The 23,196-nt window shown below is 37.6% G+C and overlaps 1 protein-coding gene and 1 pseudogene across 1 annotated transcript in view; both read left to right on the plus strand.

The window, feature by feature from the left end:
• Nucleotides 1–23,196, plus strand: part of magi1b (membrane associated guanylate kinase, WW and PDZ domain containing 1b) — a 1,153,738-nt gene that overhangs the window by 1,027,238 nt on the left and 103,304 nt on the right.
• The window catches only part of LOC125256356, a 141,418-nt pseudogene that overhangs the window by 116,089 nt on the left and 2,133 nt on the right, over nucleotides 1–23,196 (plus strand).

Genomic DNA, 23,196 nt, shown 5'->3' on the forward strand with positions numbered 1-23,196 from the left:
AAATCAAAATAAATGTTTTTTGAAAATATAAAAATGCAGTAAGTTTTCTGTGACGGGTAGGTTTAGTGTAAGGGGAAAGAATATATGGTTTGTGTGTGTGTGCTTGCGTGCGTGCGTGTGTGTCTGTGTCTGTGTGAGACATATACAGTTTCCTGCATATGCATGTGTGTTTAGTTTTACATGCATGTGTACACGCGTCAGTACGCACGAGCGTGCTCCACTTGCAGAGCATCTCACTGCGCTCTTGTTTGTTTGTTTGCGATGGTGTATTTTCTAAGACAGGTGTTTACTCACCCCATGATGAGAAAAACAGCATGTTATCACACTGTGGAGAAAAGCACTCACAATCACACTGCGCAGATCCCAGCAGCCCCCTAGAGGAGGTAACATGCAAAGAGAATGGATTTTAATCTCTTTAATCGCAGTAATCTGGTACTATGCCATGAAATCCACATTTTATACAATCTGAAAGAGATTAAATATGGCCGAGGTAAAAAGGGTTAACAGTGCACTCAACCTCTCTGTATGTTTTCCATGTTTCACCTGTTCAAATGTTTTCAGAATATATTTGTACAATACCATGTACAATACCATTCAAAAGTTTAGGGTAGGGTAGTAAGATTTTTTAATGATTTTAAAAGAAGTCACTTATGTGCACTAAGGCTGCATTTATTTATCAAAAATACAGTGAAAATACAGTATTGATATTATGAAATATTATAAAAAATTAAAATAACTATAAATAAAAAAGGTAACACTTTACAATAAGGTTCATTAGTTAAACATTAGTTAATGTATTAACTAACATGAACTAACCATGAGCATTTCAATCCATTTGTTACTGCATTTACTAATCTTTGTTAACGTTAGTTAATGAAAATTCAGTTGTTCATTGTTTGTTCATGTTAGTTCACAGTGCATTAACTAATGTTAACAAGATTTTAATAATGTATTAGTAAATGTTGAAATTAACGTTAACAAAGATCAATAAATGCTGTATAAGTGGAGTTCATTATTAGTTCATGTTAACTAATGTAGTTAACTAATCTTATTGTAAAGTGTTACCAATAAAATAACTTAAATATATTTTATATTTTAATATGTAATTTATTCCTGTGATGACAAAGCTGGAATTTCGGCAGCCAACTCCATTCGTACTTATAGTTACTTCCAGCGTCACATCATCCTTCAGAAATTAATCTAATATGCTAATTTATGCTCAAGAAACATTTCTTCTTATTATTATTTTTATTATCAACTGTAATTATTTTCCTCTGTGCAGAAAACAGAGATGTCATCATCTAAAAACTTTTGCTGCTTTATGCCAGGCAAAGGGACAAACCTTGCCGGATCCAGCCTTGACAGCCTTGTCTCCACACCCCTTGCTCTTTCTCCTCATCATCCTCTTACACAATTATACTATTTTTTTTTTTCAACAGATCACATCATTAGAAATAAGTGTCAATAATTTGGAGTCATTGTGTTTAAAGGATGACAACTGTGTTGTAGTTGTGTTTAACTTTTGCCACATGTATTTACCATTTTGCAACACAGTGCAGAGTGTGTTTTAGTGAGTAAGAATGTGTTTAGAGTTTTGCAAAAAGAGTGGATGAGATTTGCAAACAGTGTCTTAACTACCTGAACTTGTTTACGGTTTTGCCTACAAAGTGACTGATTCGACAAATGGGTTTAGGCCACTGAGCATTGGGTTCTTTAGCAATTGTGAAATACTGTAATATGTCCTTGCTGAATGAAAATATTAATTGTTTAAAAAAATATATATTGACCCCAAACTTACCATTAAATTTTTTTGTTGCCAGTGCTATGACTGCTCAAAAAAGGGAAAGCCAGTCAGAAGCCAGTCAAAATTTGCAATTTTTATATACAGTCGAGTGGGTGAACGTGAGTTATATTTGATTAAAATGTCTCTGCTCATAGGATACTTGAATTAGGATTTAATTTGGTTTACTTTTTTCTCTCATTTTTGATGAAGACTTCAGTATGGAAACACTGTCCAAAGGGGCTTGGAGCTGCTGTTTTATAATAATGTTTTATAATATATATATTTTTTGTATTGATATTTTGTCTTATATTAATATAATTTATAAAATAAGTAAATATGTGTAAGATTATAAATGTGTGTGTGTGTGTATACATTATACAATATACAGTGTGTGTGTAACTTTTTAGATAAATATTATCTCTTAGGGATTGTGCTGGTAATTATAATAAACTTAGAAAGTTAGAAGTGTGTAGGTACACTATAATTTTTTTCTCTCTTGAAGTTTCAAAATCATTTTTCTTCAGACTGTCTTCTTTAATTCAAGTGTGTTACTTTTAATTATTTGTGAAATTGAGCAATTTCTGAGAGAAAATTGTTTCAAAGTTTGTTCAAAAACACCAGTTTTTTTTTTTTTTTTTTTTTTTTCTTCAGTGTATTGTGTGATGAAGGTGCATGTGTGTTTTTGCTTCAGGTAAACCTTGTTTTCAAGGTGTGTGTGCCAGAAAAATCCCTTTTAATCTCTCTCGTCTGCCGTTACCACCCACAAACTACTGCTGTTTCTCTCGCTCACACACAGGTCTTCCCTGCTTCCACAACCCTGCAGATAGATTGCTGTTTTTTGTTGGATTTGGGAGGAAATAAATAGTCTCTTCACTCAGAAGAATATGTATTTTGGGTGAGAGTGTGTGTGTTGTAGGAAGTCTGTGAGTGTCGTGGTGGTTTGTGGTGTTTTAAGCATTGTGTGTTGTTAAAGGTGGAACAGTGTGCTTTGGTTTAGGAAGTGTGTGTTTTGGGGGGCGGTAAGGGATAAAGACGGGATGCAGAGTGGCTTCTCAACAGGGATCTGCAGGTATGAGGAAGTTTCTTAGCTGAGCCATTAAATCCGAGAAGCCTCATTACACTCGCTGTCAGAGCTTGTGGTGACGATGAGATCCATACGTGCTAATTTAAAATAAATGCCAGACATCCTCAGCTCATGATAACAGTATTTATCATAAAGTTTGAGAAAAGTTCATTTAAAAGGGGGAAAAATCCCTCAAATACAGTGGCGTATCTGAGACCACTTTGACAATCTAGGATTCAAAATCTGATATAAACCTGTAAAGTTTTAAGATTTTGAAAACATAAGAGAAAAGTTATGCTGTAAAATGCATAATAAATATTGGTAACACTTTAGTATAGGGAACACATATAAACTATTAACTATGACTTTTTCCTCAATAAACTCCTAATTTACTGCTTATTAACAGTTAATAAGGTAGTTGTTAAGTTTAGGTATTGGGTAGGATTAAAAATGTAGAATAAAGTCATGCATAATAAGACATTAATATGTGCTTAATAAGTACTAATAAATAGCCAATATTCTAGTAATATGTTATAGTTAAAAGACCCTAAAATAAAGTGTTACCTAAATATTTCGGTTATTGGCCGAAATTAGAATATTTATTGTTAAATCATTAAATCTGCTAAATCATTAAATCTGTTTCAGACAAATTTTGTGTCCTTATCCAGAAGTACTTTATGTTGGAGGCTTGTCAGTGTTCATGCTACAACATGTGCACTGATTACCTGGGTCTGAATCCATCTCAGGCCATTTCCTGATCCCTCTTCCCATCATTTCTGTTGCTTCTTTACTGTTCTGGTCGATTAAAGGCAAAAATCCCAATTTGAAAATTTGTTGTCTTCAAAAAATTTATATGTATAAGCAGTTTACATACACGGATGTAAACATGCAGAGTAGCTGAACTGAGGTAGTGAAGCTGCTGTGTGTGTAAACATCCTCCATTAGCAGCCCATTAGAGCTGCAGTAAAATGACAGAGAGCATCCCAGCGCAGCTGCTCTAGCTTTTGTTCTGCTTTTGATGATAGAACACAGATTTGTTTGCAGTTCTTTCATTTCGCCGGACTGCACTGGTCACTTCTATTTTCTCCCACTGTCTTTCAATGACTAAATGTCTTACAAAGCAGGCTGAGGCATAAAAATGTAATTAAATAAGGGGGTGTAGTGTTGCCGCAAGGACGGGGCACTTTTATCTAACGATGGCCCAGGGTAAATGAGGACACCATGTGAAGAAAAGGTGGATGTGATCATTGACCTTCCAAGAGAACACACTGCACCTGGATAATTATGCACACACAGACCTGCTCACCTGAACATATAACTTTGTGTTAAAGAATGGTTAAGAAAGGAGCACAAAACAACTATTACTTTTTCTCTCACACGAGGCACATGTGTTTTGTCCCCTGGGGCTTTTGTCCTATTCTTTTTCTATTTTGTTTGTTTTGTTTTTCTCAACCATCCCCCTTGACAAAGATTTTTAGCCCTGGCTGAACGTCAGCTGGGATAACGTTTGCATAAATGCTGTGATAGAAAAATTGCTCAAGCAGAGTTGGAATAACAGGAGAGATTGCGGGGAGATGTGGAGGGAAAAGGGGGCCATGGAGGTCTCGGCGTCTGCCTGACACAAAGAACAATAAACATGTTCCACATGGGGGGAGGTAGTCCACAGACCAAGCCCAAGCTGAGCATGTGGAAATGGGTTCCAGACCCAGAGCCGTCGGCACAAAGGGCCATTCTCGCGCACATGCACACAAACACACTCATGCTAAACCCTGTCTGCCCTCCCCCTTGGTTCGGCATAAACACTGGGCTGAAACTCATGCAGGGTCAGCATATAGCCCTGCAGCATGCTGGAGGTGGTGATGCATTTGAAGGAGAATTACCCTGAAGTGTGTGAGGCTTGTGCCAGGTTATTAGCTGGCTGTGTTTGCCCTAAACTATTATGGCCAGGTCATTGGTTAATTGCAAAATAAACACACATATTTGCTTTGGCTGCACTCAACTAAGTTCAGGACAGACAAAACCAACAAGAGCTTCTAAATGAGAGCCAAACTCCACAAAACCTTCACAAACTCATCATTTTTGTTTGACCTGGCAGAGCTTGGCAAACTTTAGCATCTGCTCTGTGGCAAGTTGTGGTGCAAAATGTAATGAATGACTTGGCTCAAAGTCTAGGGCTTTCTAAAGACGAACAGGCTTGTCTTGTCTCGTCTTGTTTCTCTCCTTGCAGGCAGCTGGACTGTCTTTATCCAGTTGTATAGAGGTAGACCCCCACCCGACCCCAACCTTCGGTGGTTGTAGAAATATAATCCATAGATGTTTCATTTATAAAACACTCAAAACCACTTTTCCACTTCATTAGTCCAATTCTGAAATTCACAACATTGCTTGAGAGACACACATTAAAGGCTCAAATAGTCAAAGCGGCTCTGTTTGTACAAACCAGGAGCCTCTAAATACCACGATAAATTTGTATTCTATCTTATCTGATCTACTCTCTTGGTTTTAACCTCTTCCATTAAAGATGCTTCCAATTATGGGCCTCAAAACAGAGTCTTCTACAGGCAAACATTTACTAAAGGAAGTTCTGAAATCTGGATCTGAGGCTCTCTGCTGGCCAGACACTGCCGTAAATCACAGCACTTCAAACCCCTTCTTTAACCGCAACCGCCAGGAAAGTTCACCCAGAGAGTCACCCTCCTTCTAAACACGCCAAACGAGAGTGGTTTGGTCTGATTAATTGATGTCCTGTGGGGATGATAGAGGCTGAAGAATGAACCAAAGACCCAGAGAGCCCCAAAATCCAGAGCTGTATTTCTGCACACATACATTTCCTCCAGATGGGAAGAGCAAGTACAGGTTTTACACTTTAGGATGTAATATCTAATGGCCTCACCGATTGCACACATAAAAATTAAATCTGAAATTCTCTTTTTATTTTAGAAGCCATCAATAAAGTAATGAATGAAACCAAATTTGTGAAGAAAAAATTATCAGCCTTAAAAATAAATATCCTTCAATAGTTTTTTTTTTTTTTTTTTGCTTCACCTTAATTACTGCAAATAACCCTACTTCCATTAATTGCTGTATAGTGTTGAGTTGGCTTGTTTTTTTTTTAGAGGTTAAAAAATGTTGTAAATTATATGTTCAGAATTGTTTCTGGGGTTCTTTCAAGAGAACTTGAGGAATAATGCATTGCATTGCAGAACCAACTGTGACAATTGTAGGCCTAATATAAAAAAATGAAAGTGAAGTAGATAGCAAAGCTCAGATCATTTGGTTTCCATGAGTTCATACATTCAGACTTTTGATTACATAGCTTATCTTGACAAATCTCAGCCCACATTATTGAGAAATCTTAGGAGAAAGTTCTGAGAAAAAACTAGCAAAGGTCCCAATTTGTTATCCATTCAATCTCACGGTCCTAAAATGAGGATGTCTCGTGAGTTTTTCTCTTAGGTTGATTAAAAGAAGTCCTTTCTAAAACCAAAAAGGTTCCTTTTTGGCATCATGCTGTAGAACCATTTTGGGGTTCTAACTGGATTGTTGACATGATGAAAATATCACACTGAGAAGGGGAGGCTATACAGCTCATTTAGAGCTGATATGAGATCAGCTGTTGATGTAGCAGAGGAGGAGTTCAGGGAGGTCTGATCAGGACTGTGCTCAGAGGACTTGAGGAGGTAGACTGGTGAATACAGTGTGATTGATGAAGCGAGCTCACCAAACTGCATGCATTAGCTCTCTCTAAACATTCTGGGCTCACTTATTGATATTTCCATCTGTCATCTCCCCCCTCCGCCACCGTGTACCCACAAGCCACCGGCTGTAAGGTCATTTTTTATAACAAGATACTTTTGAATCAAAGGGAATGACGTGTTGCCTCAGTGTGTTGGATCATTTGGCTGACTCCTCCGGATTTAATGACATCTGGGAGTGAAAGGGAGGAAGGGGCATTGATATCGATTTGTTAAGGCGTAATGCACCATATGAATCTGAAAGAGATATGCCTGACCCACGGAATGTGTAGTAATGATAACGCACTTTGTATTAAAGGGCCGCTAACACATGTTTTTATGGCAGGGTGATTAAATTTAGTGCTCCGTAAACATCAGGAGGATCCTATGGCGAAGTTCTGCTTCCATTACTCTTCACTGAGCTCTCGATATCGTTTACTGGAAAGCTGTGATTAGAGGCAAAGTGACACAAAAACACACAAGAAGAAAATAAGATGGAGTACACGCATCTCTGCAGAGAATGAAGCATTTTCCCTTGCCAGGAAGAGAAATATTGAGGTGCTGAGGCGCTATAAGATGAACATGAGGTTTTTTTTTTTTAGATGTTTTATTGAGCTTGTTGGCTACGAGGCGAACTAGGACAACATCAGTGATATGTAGTCCATGTTGCCATTTATATAAGCACAGGGGTTTAAAGTATTGCTGATGGACAAGGAAAAAAAGTGACAGAAAAAAATGGAGAAAAGGATAAAGTCAGGCAGTGTGAATGAGGTTGTTCTCTGGGCTACGATGATAAGGCAAGGAGACGTCTGGAGGAGCTTCATGTGCTGCTACAGCTGGTGTTTGGCCTGGCTTGGCCCTTTGACAGTAATTCCAGACCTAGATTAGCTGTCATCTTATGCCAAATCTCACTCCAAACCCCCCGCCTACTGCCCCCTTACCCCCTGGCCCTGTCCCTGCCCTCTCTCCCCTGAAAGACCTCCAGACATGTGATGTTCTGATTAATATAGACTACAGCCGACAAAATGAAGCTTTTGAATTTTTTTTTTTTTTTTGTGTGTATCATGTGATTTGCTTTTTTGGGGAGGAGGTTTTATAGTTTGTAAAAGTCTTTAGTTCCTTTCCAAAACCTGCCTCCGGATCATAGACACTCTCCAAATGCAAAGACTTTTCTAAAAGATACCTTCTTTTGGCCAAATTCAAAAAGTAACACTTTGTTCTTGTGAAGGTTAGTTTAGTGAAAAATAAGTGGTGGATGAGAGAAAATTTGAAAATAAATATGAATTAAATTAATCTAATTTTGATGAAAAATGTCAGGGTGGCACAACTGTCCTCATTAAAAGAATAAAATACTTGAAAAGAAAACTTTATTAAGAAGTTAGCATAAACTTTTATTATTTATTAGAAAAAAAAAAAAACAATTTTAACAAAACTGCTTCACTGCTTACTACTATTTGGAAAACATTTGTAATGTAATGTGGTTCAACTAACATAAAGAAACATCAGATCATTTGAACTTTTTATGACAAGGCAAGGTTAGATCAGCTTGTTAAATGTCATGTGGCGCAACTTCCCAAAAACTCAAAAAAACATATTTGTGCAAAATACTTTTCTATCTTAAAAAAATCAATTTAAATAAGGATTAAGTTGTGTACACTCATATGTATTCAAGATGTAAGAAGAATTTATTATTAGGTTATTCTTCATTGTGTTTTTTTTTTTTTTTTAATATTGCATCATTCTTCTTGCATCATCTGTATTTTTTTATAAAGCGTAAGTTGCTGCCTATTTAAAATGTTTCATATCTGTCATTTATGAGGTTCCATTTCAGTAGGGATGTAGGCAGTTAGGCAGCTCACTGATTTTTGGCACAGACCTTTTGTGTGTAGGCTTTTGTTAACCCAGTGCATTTCTTCTGATTTCATCTCGTCTTTGTTTCACTTTGATATTCTGTTAAATTGGATGAAGCACCTTGGTATGGTTTCTCGTAGTGTGAACACTTGATTTGAGTTTGCTGTCTTATGTTCTGTAGTGTCTGTAGTGAAGGGGGCTGCTTTGATGGTGTGAAGAATGGAGGATGGAGCAGGTGTGTCAACCGCACTGGTGACAAACCATTAGAGTCTCTCGTTAGATCTTATTCATGTAATCTTCACACTGTGGACAGAAAAAGAGGATCTGAAGAACACAAGTTCGCAGACACACACACATGTTTGTGTTTTGCTGTGTCTGTTTTCTTGGTGAAAACCAGATGTATAGTTAAAAAAAATAGTTATTTTATCAAAATAAAATACAGGGTTTTAAAAGGTTTAAATACCTTCCTTGTAGAACATTTTTATTATGTCAATATCAGTAAAAAAATAAATAAATAAAATCAAGTAAATCCGTGGTTTGTCTGTGTCCACAGAAGAAAGGAAGGCTGAATAAATTGATGTGAGAATGAGTAAACGATGAGAGAACTTTTATTTTGGGGTGAACTGTCCCTATAATGTCCAAATGCTTTTTAGGTCTACAGTATATCCATACAGTAGTTCATCTGCACATGAAGTCACAGTTCCAGCGAAGTGACTGCCGTTTCTGTGCCTTGAGTCGTACCTTCCTGCAGGTGCTCAATTTGTGTCTAAATTGCCCCAGCCAGCAAACTCATTTCAGAAGAGCTGGGCTGAAGCCAGACTGTGTGAAAACTCTTAATGAAGTGGTTTTCTCTCTCTGAACCCATCAATCTCTGCTCATCCACTTCCTTCCACTTGGTCATTCCAGTCAGTTCAGACTTTAGCACCAAGTCCCCCTAGACCAGTCCCATCCTGTCACATGCAACATGGAGGATATCTCCACTATGAGTGACAGGAGCTTCTAGCAATTTCTTTTTTGTCTGATAAAAGAGTTTTGTGTTAAAAGATGTTACATTATCAATCTTTCGGCCTGTCATTGTAAGAACTTTTGCAGTTTTGTAAATCTCAAGTAAGGTTTGTGTTTATTTTGCAGATTCTTGCATGGCGAATACACAGTGGAGGTGGCTATCAACGACTATCTGGACATCTACTGTCCACACTATGAGGACCATCTTCCTCAGGAGCGCATGGAACGCTACATCCTTTTCATGGTCAACTATGATGGCTACACCACCTGCAACCACCACATGAAAGGCTTCAAGCGCTGGGAATGCAACCGCCCAATGAGTCCGAATGGGCCCCTTAAGTTCTCAGAGAAGTTCCAGCTGTTCACACCCTTCTCTCTGGGCTTTGAGTTTCGCCCAGGCCACGAATACTACTACATCTGTGAGTAGACTTCTCCTTTCTAACTCTCAGACTTCAACTTCGAATCCCTCATCTATGTTTTCTTGTGACCAGGTGTCAGTATGGCCCCAGGGTGCAATCATTCACTGAAATGATGGTTCTTGGGTTACAGGAACTGGGGTGTAGAGGGTAAAGGAAGACTTAATAAGGATGCGTAGACTTCACAACGACATCTGATCAATAACATGTGCCACATGGTTCAGTCTGCTGAAACCTGTTATGTGGTCTCTAGAGGCATATGGCTGGAAGAAAAAATAAAGTATGTGCCAGTCAGTCTTTGGTTAATGTTATAAAGATATGGTTTATGGAACCAAATGCAAAGTGTAACTGAAATTTAAAATTACAGGTTACACATCATGAATTTACATGAAACCAATTTGTTATGCACAATGTTGTATTTGAAGCAGAATGTTGTTTGTAAGTGGCTAGTAAACAGTGACTCATCTACAGTAGCCGGGTTTTCCCAGAGTAAACAGAGAGAAACATAAGTCTCCCGAAATCTCCCTGATTTGATATCACAAGAATAACATTCAATTTTGTTCTTCACTCTCAGTTTTTGTGTTGTTATTTCCCTGGTGTTTGTCTCTGAAGGAAGATTTTATCAGGTTTGATGAAGACTGAAGGAATGGGCCTTCACATCAGCAGGAGCTTAAAGAGATAGTTTACCCCAAAATGAAAACTCTACCATCACCTTCTTGTAATTCCAAACCAGTATGCCTTTCTTTCATGGAACATAAAAGAGTTATTTAGCTGAATTCTGGGCTACACTTTATTTTAGTGCCGTAGTTACATTGTAATTACTCAAATAAGTACTGGGTACTATTGATTAACTACATGTACTTACTATAGTTACAGTTAGGGTTTGGTTTAGGGTTAGTTACTTTTAATTATGCATAATTTACTGTTATTACTATAGTAAGTACATGTAGTAACATGTAACTATGGCACTAAAATAAAGTGTTACTGAATTTTGTTGCTGCTCTTTTCTATACAATGAAAGTGAATGGGGGCCAAGGGCTGTTAAGTTCCAAAAATGACTAAAAGCACAATAAATATTGTATTTTTTATGTAAGAAATACAGTATTGTTATGTAAATTTTATGGCATTTTTGTTGTTGTTGTTGTTATTATTTATAAAGCTTGATGACCCATGGTCACATTCACTTTTATTGTATGCTAAACTTCTCATTTGTGTTCCAAAAAGCTGTTTCCTCTTTATCTAACCATTTAATTTGCTTTTGATGCATTATGCCAGGTGGACCACTCTTTTCCAATGCCAACATTTATTGGAGACATTTATTATAACAATTTGAATGTTTAAGAGTTTAATCAGAGTCATTGAAGCAGAAAGTCCTGTTCTACCCCTGAACTCCTCTGGGAGGAGAGTTTGGCAGTGTCCTAATGTCTCTGTCTGATGAAAATGTCAATTTGTTGAATGGCATGTGCACTATTAGCAGTGCACTTTGCCTCTCTGGGTGAGATCGGTGCAAAACCAGTTACCAAGGCCATCATGCGTAACTGTCCAAATTATGCTGATTGGTCAAATCATATTTAACAGAAGGATCCTGATGGGAGTAATTGCATCTGCAGCTTCTGGGGTGCCATCCATTACCATTTTTCAGATAACAACAGCTAAAAGCCATTAACCTGGAGGGGGAGTTTTTGGCTCGGGATGGTGCCCCGATGACAGGCCTAACACCTCTCCCTCCGGAGGCGGCCCGCCCACCGCCTCAAGGTCAGACCTTTGCATGGCCGGACGAATCAAGTGGGGTTCTGCTTTATCCTCTTCTTTCGCTCTCACTTGCATGACAGGGGGGGATTTGCTGGGGTGCATCTGTCCCTGTTTCACTAATGGTCTTGTGAAAGGTGTCCTTTGGCCTGATAAAAAGGGCTCCCGCTGGGCACAGGCAAAAGGAAAAGGCTCAGGGCAGCACGCCGGATGCATTAATGAGGCATTTTTTTCCACTCTTTTTTTTTTTTTTTTTTTTTGCTCTCACTTATTCTTTTTTTGTCTGTGTGTGTTTATTCTGACTTTTAGAAGAGAAAACGGAGTTTGAGAGAAAAGTTTTCCTGTGATAATTCCTGAAGAATGCAGCTTTTCATCCTAAATGAATGCAGCTCATTAAGTAGAATGGCATGATTTTTACCACTCACCCTGCTTACCATGTCCCGGATTGCCTTAGAACTGTCCCTGTGACCTCAGGGATCAGCAGTTCAGAGATTTGGTGCTCAGGGGGACACAACTTGTAGCTCTGCTCATGACTATAACCTCCCATTGTGTGCCTGGACAACTGATCCTAAAAGCATAGTCACACAAATTGCTCTTTTGAAATCTAAAAGCACATTTGTCCTAATAATCGTTGACGAGTCATTTCTAATAGTTCATGGCCATCTGTTGTATCTAAAAGCCAAAGATTTAGAGGCCAGAATTACTGAGGGCTTTCTGTGCTTAAAGGAGTAGTAATACCTTTTACTATGTAACATAAAGATTGTTGATAATGCTAACTTTTATCAACACAAGTAAAACACATCATGGTCTTAAAGAGATAACTCACCTAAAGATGAAAATGTTGTTCTGAACCCAATTTGATATCATGATAAAATTTAACTATTTTATGTTTTAATTCATACAATTTAAATTCGAAAACATACTATTAAAAATTGAATTCATCTGAATTTGCCAACAATTTGATGAAACATAAAATAGTTATGAATTGCCATGAGGTCAAGACCTTTTTGACTTTCTTCATTAGAACACAAACAACAGAAAATTAGAAGTATATTCGTTCTGCTCTTTTGCATACAGTGATGGTGAATGTAGGATGCTCTCAAACTCCAAAGGGGACAACAAAAGCACAATTAAGTATAAATCTCATTCACATTCAGATATGGCACATCAAAACTCATCAAAACAGGTTTGAAAAGCCATTGGTTCTTACGTGTCTTGTACATAAAAACACGTCAATGCAAGTTTGAACATGAAGTGAAAATGAGATTTGATAGCAGTAGCAGACATAAATGTGAACACAAATTTCAGTATTTTTCTGACACAAAGCTATCGTATATGGCTTTATAGGAAAGAGTATAGTGCACAGGTCATATGTGCTACATTTATGGTACTTATAACGTTTTTTTCTGTTTATTTTTGGAGCTTGATACTAGTGCTGCACAGTTAATTGAAATTAACCCTCTGGAGTCTGAGGCTGATTTGGGGCCTGGAGAAGTTTTGACATACCCTGACATTTGTGCTTTTTTCAGTTGTTCATAAACATATTAATGACAAAGGTGTTATTACACTGTATTCAGCACAAACTAGGCTACCATAATATGTGAGGACCATGTATGCACATGTTTGTGTTTTTGAAGGAATAACGTTTGCGTGGTTATTGAAAAAATAAATAAATAAATAAGTCACTGAAATAAGGCCAAAAATATATATTAAATCTGTGTTTACAAGACTTCTGGGTATTGGGGGTTGTAGACTAGAGTTTTTGCTTCAAAATTATGTAAAAAATTATAATGCCTACTTGTTCATATAACACAATATATTGATTTAGTTTTTGTAAGACACTTTTTGTCAAGAAACACAGTATGCATGGAGGCGTGAATCATCATGAATAATGGCTCATTTACACCTGAGAAGACAAAAGAATTGCTTAAAGAACCTCTAATCGTGCTGCATATTAATGAGGCCTTTCAGTCAGGTAGGCTGTGAAAAAAAACCTCTGTAATCATGTCTCAGCTCAATTTAAAATAATGGTATTCTATTATATTCTTTAAAATATAATGTATTTCTGTGATGCAAAGAGTCTGAATATAGGTTTTTAGTTTAAAAGCATTCACATTTGGAGAAATATTGATGGGTTCTCATATGTTTATGTCAATTTTCTATACAGAAGAGTTATATTTATTCTATATTCATTGTTATCACTATGAGCGCTGGTGTTTTCAATTCATACTTGTAGCCGGAGGGCGCTCTGTACACCTTTAGTCCACAATTTATTCCAAAGAATAAGAGGACATTTCAGGAATGGTGTTTTCAATTAATTCTTGCAGCCGGAGGGCGCTCTCTGTGCACATTTAGTCCACAAATTATTCTAAAGAAGAAGAAGAACCAGGAACTAACGGCATGTCTTCCAGAGGTCGCTAACATACAGGCTTGTACATACAGATAAACACTTTTCAAGACAATAAATACACGATTGAGATGATGTATGCCTGTATTGACTCATAATTTGCGTCTGAATAGTGCTGGCTCCGTGGGCGTGGCCGCATTAGCAGATAATGAGCTGAATCACGGATTTCTGACATGTGTCTCTTTTCATACAGATTAAATAAACACAGAATTTTTGTTTTCGATATGACTTATATGATTTAAAACCTTACATTTCAACGTGTCTTTAGACCTAAGTCTATCTTTTTTGTGATTAGTAGTCACTAAGTTATAGTTCATTTTCTGAGAACTATCAGATTAAACTTTGTTCAGAGGGAGAGGACAGATCATACATCATTTTAGTTTTCTTTATTTTGCAAAAAGCACAACATTTTGTTTTTACTCTGAGTGTATACAAATAAAAGAAGATATTCTATAGTTTCAATTGATGTATTACTTATGTCTCTATGACAAAAAATGGAGTATTTTAAGTCTGTTTTGCTGCAATGTGAAAAAAAACCTGAAAATGCGCCGGCGCGTTTTCAGACCTCAGGGAGTTAAACCGAACTCGTTTTGACAAAGGCTGTGATTTTATGCACAGCTTGTCAGAAAGCTCGGTTCTGTGATCAGTAGTAAATGCTGCTCCATCTGAAAGCCAGAGGGTGCTCTCACATAGAAACTCCAAATATGCTTTGCATGGGCATCATACTATCACTGTAGCTGAATAAACAGAAGATTTAAACACTTTGATTGATTAAACATTGTGACGAGCAGGGCAGGCAAGAGCCGTGAGGGAACGGCACGAGGCCAGTGAAGATCGTTAACACTCGCGTCACCGGCCTCGCGCCGTTCCCTCACGGCTCTCGCCCGCCCTGCTCATCACATAGACTGCTCGCCCGAGACGGCGCTCTACTCCCCCCCGGGGCCTGTCTCAGTGGCCGCAGCACCTGGGGGTAAGGACAGACGAGACGAGAGAAAAGGAGACGGAAGCACAGGGAGTGACAGAACGAGAGAGGGAAGAGAGGGAAAAAAAATTCTTGGTCCGGTTCCCGGACACACTGCCACTGTCCTCAGCCAGCCGAGAGGCTCTTCCTCGCGGTGCCATGCGATGGTACTGGACGCTCAGTGGACGGCTCGATCCTCCTCTGCCCCCTGGCGGCCGGCGATGGCTCCTCCGACTGAGGGCAGCCGGCAGCGAGTCCGCCGTCTCCTGCTCCTCCCCTTCATGGCGGACGGTAGCAGGCTCTGGCCCACGGCGAACAGCGGCGAGCTCTTCGTCCCACCTGTCACTAGGCTCCAGCACCACCGCCTCGGGCAGCCTCTTGCGGTTTTCACTCCCGCGCTGCCGACCTCCGCAGCACCGCGATCCCCCTCAGCAGCACCGCGATCCCCCTCAGCAGCGAGGGCTCTTCGACAGCATGTCCCTCCTTCCTCCCAGGTTTCGGCACCAATGTAACACAGTTCGCAGATAAGGAAGAATGAGGCGGGAACCGGCGAACGTTCAACACAACTTTAATTCCAAAATAAACAAATACAAAACAAAAGTAAAGACCCTCACGGACATCTGCCGGCCACGCAAACATAATAAAACATAAAATAATATCCAGGCCTGGTCCTCTCTCGTCCTTCACTGTCGTCGCTCCTCCTTTTATGCTTCCGGAGCTCCTCCGTGAGAGACTCGAGGCCGGTGCGACTCGCAGGTGAAGATCGTTAACTCTCGCGTCACCGGCCTCACGCTGTTCCCTCACGGCTCTCGCCTGCCCTGCTCATCACAAACATGACTAATAAACACACGACTACGACAATATATAGTTTATCTGAGTTCTTCAAGCCTTCTCAAGTATTTTCATGATAATAACGTATGTCTATAATGCAATGTTAATCGACATTGCCTTTATCACTGTATAGAATACTGTGAAATAATATGCTGTGCGCCTTATTCTGTGTAAGAAGCCACATCATCTCACAGAAGGATGTTATTCCAAACACTCAACTGATGTTATGAAGTGAGTTCGGAGTAAAAACATGTTATAAAATGTTATCTTTTGTTGGACAAGAGGTTCATAAATGCTTCTCCTGTTTGGATGTTTGATGCATGTTGCTTTTTCAAATGCATGTTATAAGTGACTCAAACTCAGTGCTTTGAGATGATGCAACATTTATTACTGATCACAGAGTCGTGACAAGCTTCACATGAAATAAATCGTAGCCATTGAGAGTTCATAATGGTGGTTTAAGCACAATTTCGGGTTAATTTCGATTAATCGTGCAGCCCTACTTGATGCTTTAGCTTTTGTTATACTTTCATTGAAAGGGAAAAAAAAAAACAGTCCACTGAAGAAAAAGAAAAGGGTTTGGAAAAACATGAGGGTGAATAAATAGTGACAGAATTTTCTTAAAGTTATAAATTATTAGTTATAAAGTTAAAAAAAAAAGTCCTTTTGTAAGTTAGCATGATTCATAAATGTGACGAAATATATCACTGTCTGCTAGTCTGACCCAAAGCAGGCACAGAGTGTCTCAAATGAGAATCGCTTCAAATATCATGGCTGTCCAGGAATTTGACGTGGTGGGCGTCACAGAATTGTCACCAAACCAGCAGGGCGTCCCAGACCTTCCTTCCAGCCATGGGACATTTTCACCCCAGTTGCAAGGGGAAAACAGAGACACAGAAGAGGGTCAATCAAAGAAAAAAAGAAAGGAAAGAAAGAACCCAGGGTTCAAAGTTTGCACTCGAGGCTGGGTGTTTTTATGCCTGTCCTGAGTTGTTTTTAATGCAGTCCGCCCTGTCGCTTGGTGCGAGACCCTCTATTATGCACCTTTTGTTCAAGACAGCGGCCTGGGCTGAGAAGTACTTAGTCTGGCTATTCATCAGACGAGGCCGTCTCCTCCTCCAGAGAAGTGTTTGGCTACTATCAATATTGTTGCTGTCATGGCCCCTGGGGTTATGAGGCAAAGGGGTCTGCCACAGGGTTCCTGGGGGGGGGGGGGGGGGGGCTTAGTTTGGTATCCCACAACAATAGAGGATGTCCATCACCTTTGGGTCAACCCCGCCTCGACCCACCAGAGAGGGTGACTGAGTGAATGGCAACTGTGACATTCTCACAGGCCTTGTGCTTGAATATGGCAAATGAGAATTTCGGAGACTCCCAGCACACACACACAACACACCAGATCTCTGATAGCCCTCTGTTTATACAAACACACTTTCAAAAATCACTCTTTTGTTATAATTCTCCTCATGTGTCCATAATCATAATTTAGTCTGAAAATTTCCTTTCACCAAATATTTTACATTTATATTTTAAATATTTTACATTTATATTTTTGATGAAATGTGACATTTAAAAAAAAGTTTAATAGCCATAGCCATAAGTACACTATTATTTATTATTTATTTATTTATTTTGAACTGAAAACACTGTGTCTCTGGGGCACTTTCAAAACATTTTTTTGTTTCTTTGAGAATTTCAACCAGCCCAACATAGTAGCAGTGGCTCACACAATGGTGTGATTTTGGGGCAGATCTAGTTTTTTTTCTGACCAATAAAAGATGGTATAGGAGTGTTTGAGAAATCTTTGTTTTTTAATTAGTAGTTCAGTATTAGTTGATGATGATAGTTGCATAGAAAACAACTTTGAGATGTCATTTACAAACACAAACACACAATTTTATATATTTTTCATATAATTAAGTAGATTTCAGTCTTTCTCTTAGAACTGAATGATTGTATAATTAATCACCATATTAATTTTCCATTGTATTTACATGGTACTTCAAGATATTTCAAAGAATACCTTAGTACTAACATTGTACGATTAAAAACATGGCAGTACAATGCATAGTTACGTACTTTTTAAAAGTCTTTAAAGTGCATTAAAAATGCCGTATAAAAGAACTGTATGAATGATTTATGTTGTTCACTAAAGTAAAATGTAACCTCAGATTTTGATATTGTATTTTTTGACAGTATGAGAACACCATGTGCCAATTTTATATCCACACACTTAAGAACACCTGTTAGAGCAGAATTCACCTAAAAGAAGCTTTTTTGTGCAGAACACATCAGCTCTACATTAGCTGAGCTGCTGAGTGATTTGTGGTAATTGCTAAAGGAATTTTTATGTATCTGAAGAGCAAGCTGAAAACTGTGTCATGGCAAAATCATGATTTGTTTTCCATTTGCAATCTTAAAAAATTAGCCAAAAATCCATTTGTGTGCTTTTGAAGGAGATGGGGGGAAACGAGTGCCAGAATGAAGTTAGACTTTCAATGGAGAACAGACTCTAAGTGCTTTTTCATATGTGTAGTGTGTATGAGGTTAAAAGAGGGAGAGACTCACATGGCAGAGTAATGGAAATTTGTTCATTGCTCTTCAGGTAAATGTTTTGTCTGGTTCAGAGAGTACAATAGCCCCTGGTTGCCATGGTGTCAGTAGACATGGCCTTACCAACGAGACTGAATCTTAAATGTGTTTACTGTCGGAGGACCACATGGTCTTTGTCTTGACTTTTTATACCTTGCAATGCTATAAAGCACAACAGTAAAGTTTCAGAAGTTACATCAGAAGTAAACATTCTACCAGCCGGGTCTAATGGTCATTCTTGCTAACCAGCCTAACCTATATATTAGGGATGTGCCTGAAGCTGAATACCTTATTTGGAAAGGCACAGATAATGGCTTCAAACCTTTATTTTCTATAGCGCCTTTAAATGTACATTTCAAAGTGCTTTACAGAAACAAATAAAACAACAAAAATACACCATATTAAATAATACACAATATAAAATTAAAACAACACAATACACCAAATAAAATAAGCACAATGAAAAATTTGATACAATTTACAAAATACTTGCAATTTGTTTAAGGTAGCTTTTGACACCCCAGCCAACAAGAAATATTTATATACAATAATCAATACGGGAAAACACAAAAGTGTTAATCAATCTCTCAGCAGCATTGGATGTAATCTGGCAATATTTCTAAGATGGAAGAAAGAAGTTTTCTCAGAGCTTTGTCAAGGATAATGTCTACTAAAATACTACATCTTACACCTTTTCTACTACTTTATATGTCTTTTTAAATATTTATGTTCTTAGAGCCAGCAAGCATTTATGTATTAACTTGTTCAGATTTGCATTTGTATAGTAAAATATATTTTAGCAATTTTCAACCATATTTTATTTCAACTTCCATGTTCTCTTATCAGCTATTTTATGATTGTCCTGTCCTGACAGAACACAAAGTTTGTATGGAAGATATGGAAAAAGAAATCTGAATAGAAACACAGACACAAATAATTTTGAGATTGTTACAGATATAGATACAGATAAAGATATTGGCTCTGCTGCAATTAATTAATTAATTTTTCTATGACTTGTATACAGACAAATAAATATTTACTTAATATTTTTATTATATAAATGCCCATATTTCATAATAGCAAAACTATGAATTCAAATTGAATGATTTAACTCGGTTAGCCTACAGGTTTTAATGAAAAGTGATGTATGAAATGTACATCTAATTCATAGATTTTTTAATAACCCAATGAATGAATACAATAAGTATTAAATAAGACTGTTCAATTCCAACATTTTTTTTGAATGGGCTCCGATTCCTGGTTCTGGAATCTGAGAATCTAGAATCGATTCCTCACTGTTGTTTTCAACTCTTTGAAAGACTGGAGAAACATATTCAGCAAATCTCACTGTAAACAAAGGATATAAAGGGTTGTAGAAAGTAGCCTTATAATATGAAGTTATACATGTAAACATAAAGATACTTTTAGCTCTGATTGATTTTAAAGTAATTTTGGCTGCCCCTGAAATGGGTCATAGCCAAGAGTTAATAATGCTAAAATACACTCATTCATGGAAGAATGCAGGAACATAAAGTGTCTAAATAAAGTGTAATAAAGTGTCTTCGCACTGTTCAGTTCATTAGAATGAACCTCAAAACTCTTTTGACTGAATAAATCTCACAAATGTTGATATTCAGATAAAATGACAAAATTAAAAATAGCGTAGCGATTTGTCAAAAGTGTTGAGATGAGATTTTGTGCCATCTATGGCCAAGAGAAAAAATTAAGGTGGGGGGTCATCTTGCCCCGGAGAGCATCTTACCCCATCATTTTAATACTTACAATAAAGGACTGGAAGTCATAAGTTTTACTCTGCACAATTGTCTTTGATTCAGTTACGTCATTTGCAGGGTGTGATGAGTAGTTTTTAAATAGTATTTTAAGTAGTATTTTAAATTCTTAAAATAAGTATAAATTCTTACAAGTATATACTGACACATTAGTTTATTTTCTTTTGATTTTCACTACTTTTCATAGTTTATAACACTGATTAATTTCTGAACTCTGAACTGTACTTTTAAGCTATTTCTAAGTAAATAATGTCAAGTCACATAGTTTTATCAGTCTGTGAGGAATATTAACAGTAATTTTCAACCTCTCTGTCTCTCCACAGCCTCACCACACCCCAACCTCGGTGGGAAGCCGTGTTTGAAATTGAAGGTGTACGTCAAGCCTACAAGTGAGTAGGTCCTAGCATCTGCCCGCTGTGTCTGCTCTCTGTCTATTTATGTAATTTATGGTGATACTTGCAAATTTGTACCAGGAATCTCACATCCCAATCCTCGTGTCCAGTTTGATTTAACTGAGCAGGTCAACCCTGGGAATTCTGTGAACACCTGTATTAACTCCAGTGATGGGTGAAATGCTTAGCTTTACTTTATTTATTTTCAGGAACTTTGTTCTCTTCGCTCTGGACCTCCACTGATGAATAAGACAGCTTGTTTTATGGGGCCGAAGGTTTCATGGGGCCGATCATTCATGATACCAGAAACGGTGGAGCGATAGTGTTGCCCCTCAGGGACACTCGCTGTAGGAAGCTATTCATCTCACACAGGGCAGATAACAATCAAAAAATGTTGACCTGCAACTAATCAAGGCAAGCAGGTTCAGACGTTAAGAGACCTGCAGGGGTTCCCACACACAAGCTACAAACACCAGAATAGCCTGCAGTTAAACACAGAGGTCTTGGTTTATTTAACCCCTCGGTCCAAGGTAGATATGCCAGCTATGGGTAACACTGCTTAAATCACTCTCCCTCATGTCAGACTTGTCCAGAAAATATACTCATTGAGCTAGACTTTAATTTACAGCATTTGCATTTATCACACCTTGACCTGCTTACTGTCAAAGAGGACATGGCACTGCAAAATAGTCAAAAGTAAAACATAGGTGTGCTGCAAGAAGTGGACATGAAAAATGTAGAGTGACATTTTGAATGCTCTATAGCATTTATACACACTTTACACTTGTTTAGATGAAAAAAACAAAAACTTTTGAGTAGACATTAATATTTTTTTAAAGGTTCAGTAAGAAGTTTCTTAGTAAGGCTGAGAATCTAGAACCGGTTTTTATGCAGTAGACAACATATTTTTTAGGTCCATGCCATAGCACAACATGTCCTGATATCATAATAAAGGAAAAAATTAAATAATTAAATTTTTGAAAACCTTACTAAGTATTTGGCATAATCTGTTATTATTATTTAAAAAAAAGAAGAAAATTCTGACACAACTGCTCCTTAACAATTAAAAACCAAATCACGTAATGTGGTGTGACATGCAAGAAAAAAAAAAAAACATCAAACAGGAAATTATATCATAAAGAGGACCCATCCAGGCCCTCATGCGTCAAGGTCAATAAATCTTATGAAATATCAGATCAATTGATTTTTTTTTTAAAAAGCAAGGCAAGGTACGTTCAGTTTGTAAAATATGGTGAGACTCACCAAAAGTATTTTGATATTTCTAAAATATAATTTTTACCTTAAAAAATATATTTTAAAAGAAGCATTGAATTGAGATGAGTACATACAACCAACATGAATTCAATGAGTTTTAAAAACTTGTAATGTACACTCTAAGAATGTGTAGTTTGAGGTCCCATATTTATGAAATCAATAAGGAAATGGAAAAAGAATCACAATTAGAATTGTTAAATTCCTTACAATTACCATGCCTATTTTCAGTCATAGTTTAGGTGTTGTGTAAGTTTCGAGGAAGAAGCCTCAGTTCATGTGACAGCCCATTAGCATGATGTAATTGTTAGCAAACAGAAGTGTTCCAGAGAGCAGTTCAGGCAATCACATGCAAACTGAAATAACGATCCACCTCTCACTCTATCATGTATCTATTTACAAGAGCACTCGTGACTCCATCCAGCTTTTCAGAGATAATGTACACTGCCTTTCAAAGCGATTAAATCACATGAGAGTCAAAAACTGATTGACCGCAAGTTCAATTGAAATTATGAGTTCAAATTCATAGTTCTCATCCTTTATCCACTATTGGGCTTCAGAGGTGTAGAAAGTTGTTGCAAAGGATTGCATATTTTTTTATTAGTGTGGGCTTTGGGATGTTTTCATTAAATATTTATATGTGCATATATACAGGATGGAAAGTAACAAAAAGAACAGCAGATGCCTGTCAGTGAAAAGCTTTATCATCCGGTGTGACCCCTCCATGTCATTGTGTATTTTCCTTCTCTCTGACTGGGTGGAATCCTAGTCTTGACACAAGGGTTAATCAAAACCCCAGACCCCATTATAATGTCTTCAGAGATCAATGGACTGGAATTGTTAGACCTGAGACAAAAGCTCAATGAAAGGCAGGCTGGGAAAAAGAATGGGCCATGGGCTAGAGGTGGCAGCAGTGAGAAAATAAACAACGCACAGAAGCTGCATCCCATTTTACAGAATCACAACTGATTCTGTCCAGATCTGAGTGAAAATAGTATAGTATATCAAAGGTGTAATGAAAAAGAAGTCTTGTGACAGTTCTCTTTCTAACAATTTAATATGAAAAATAATAGAATTAGCAAAGAACCATAATTATGTGTTCAATTAGAAAAATTCAATGTAGAAGCTGTGCAAAATGTTATATTTTTTGTATATAAATATAAATGTAAAAAAATGTGTATATGTACACACACTATTTTAAATATATACACTACTGTTCAAAATTTGGGTTGTTAAGATTTTATAATGTTTTGTGGAAGCATTTAGAACAGCAGTAACTCAACCATGAAGCCAAAGACCACACAAAGTCACCGAGTGCTGAGACGCATTACTGGCATTAATATCAGCGAA

The sequence above is a fragment of the Megalobrama amblycephala genome, linkage group LG21 (assembly GCF_018812025.1).
Source record: "Megalobrama amblycephala isolate DHTTF-2021 linkage group LG21, ASM1881202v1, whole genome shotgun sequence".
NCBI classification, from domain to species: domain Eukaryota; kingdom Metazoa; phylum Chordata; class Actinopteri; order Cypriniformes; family Xenocyprididae; genus Megalobrama; species Megalobrama amblycephala.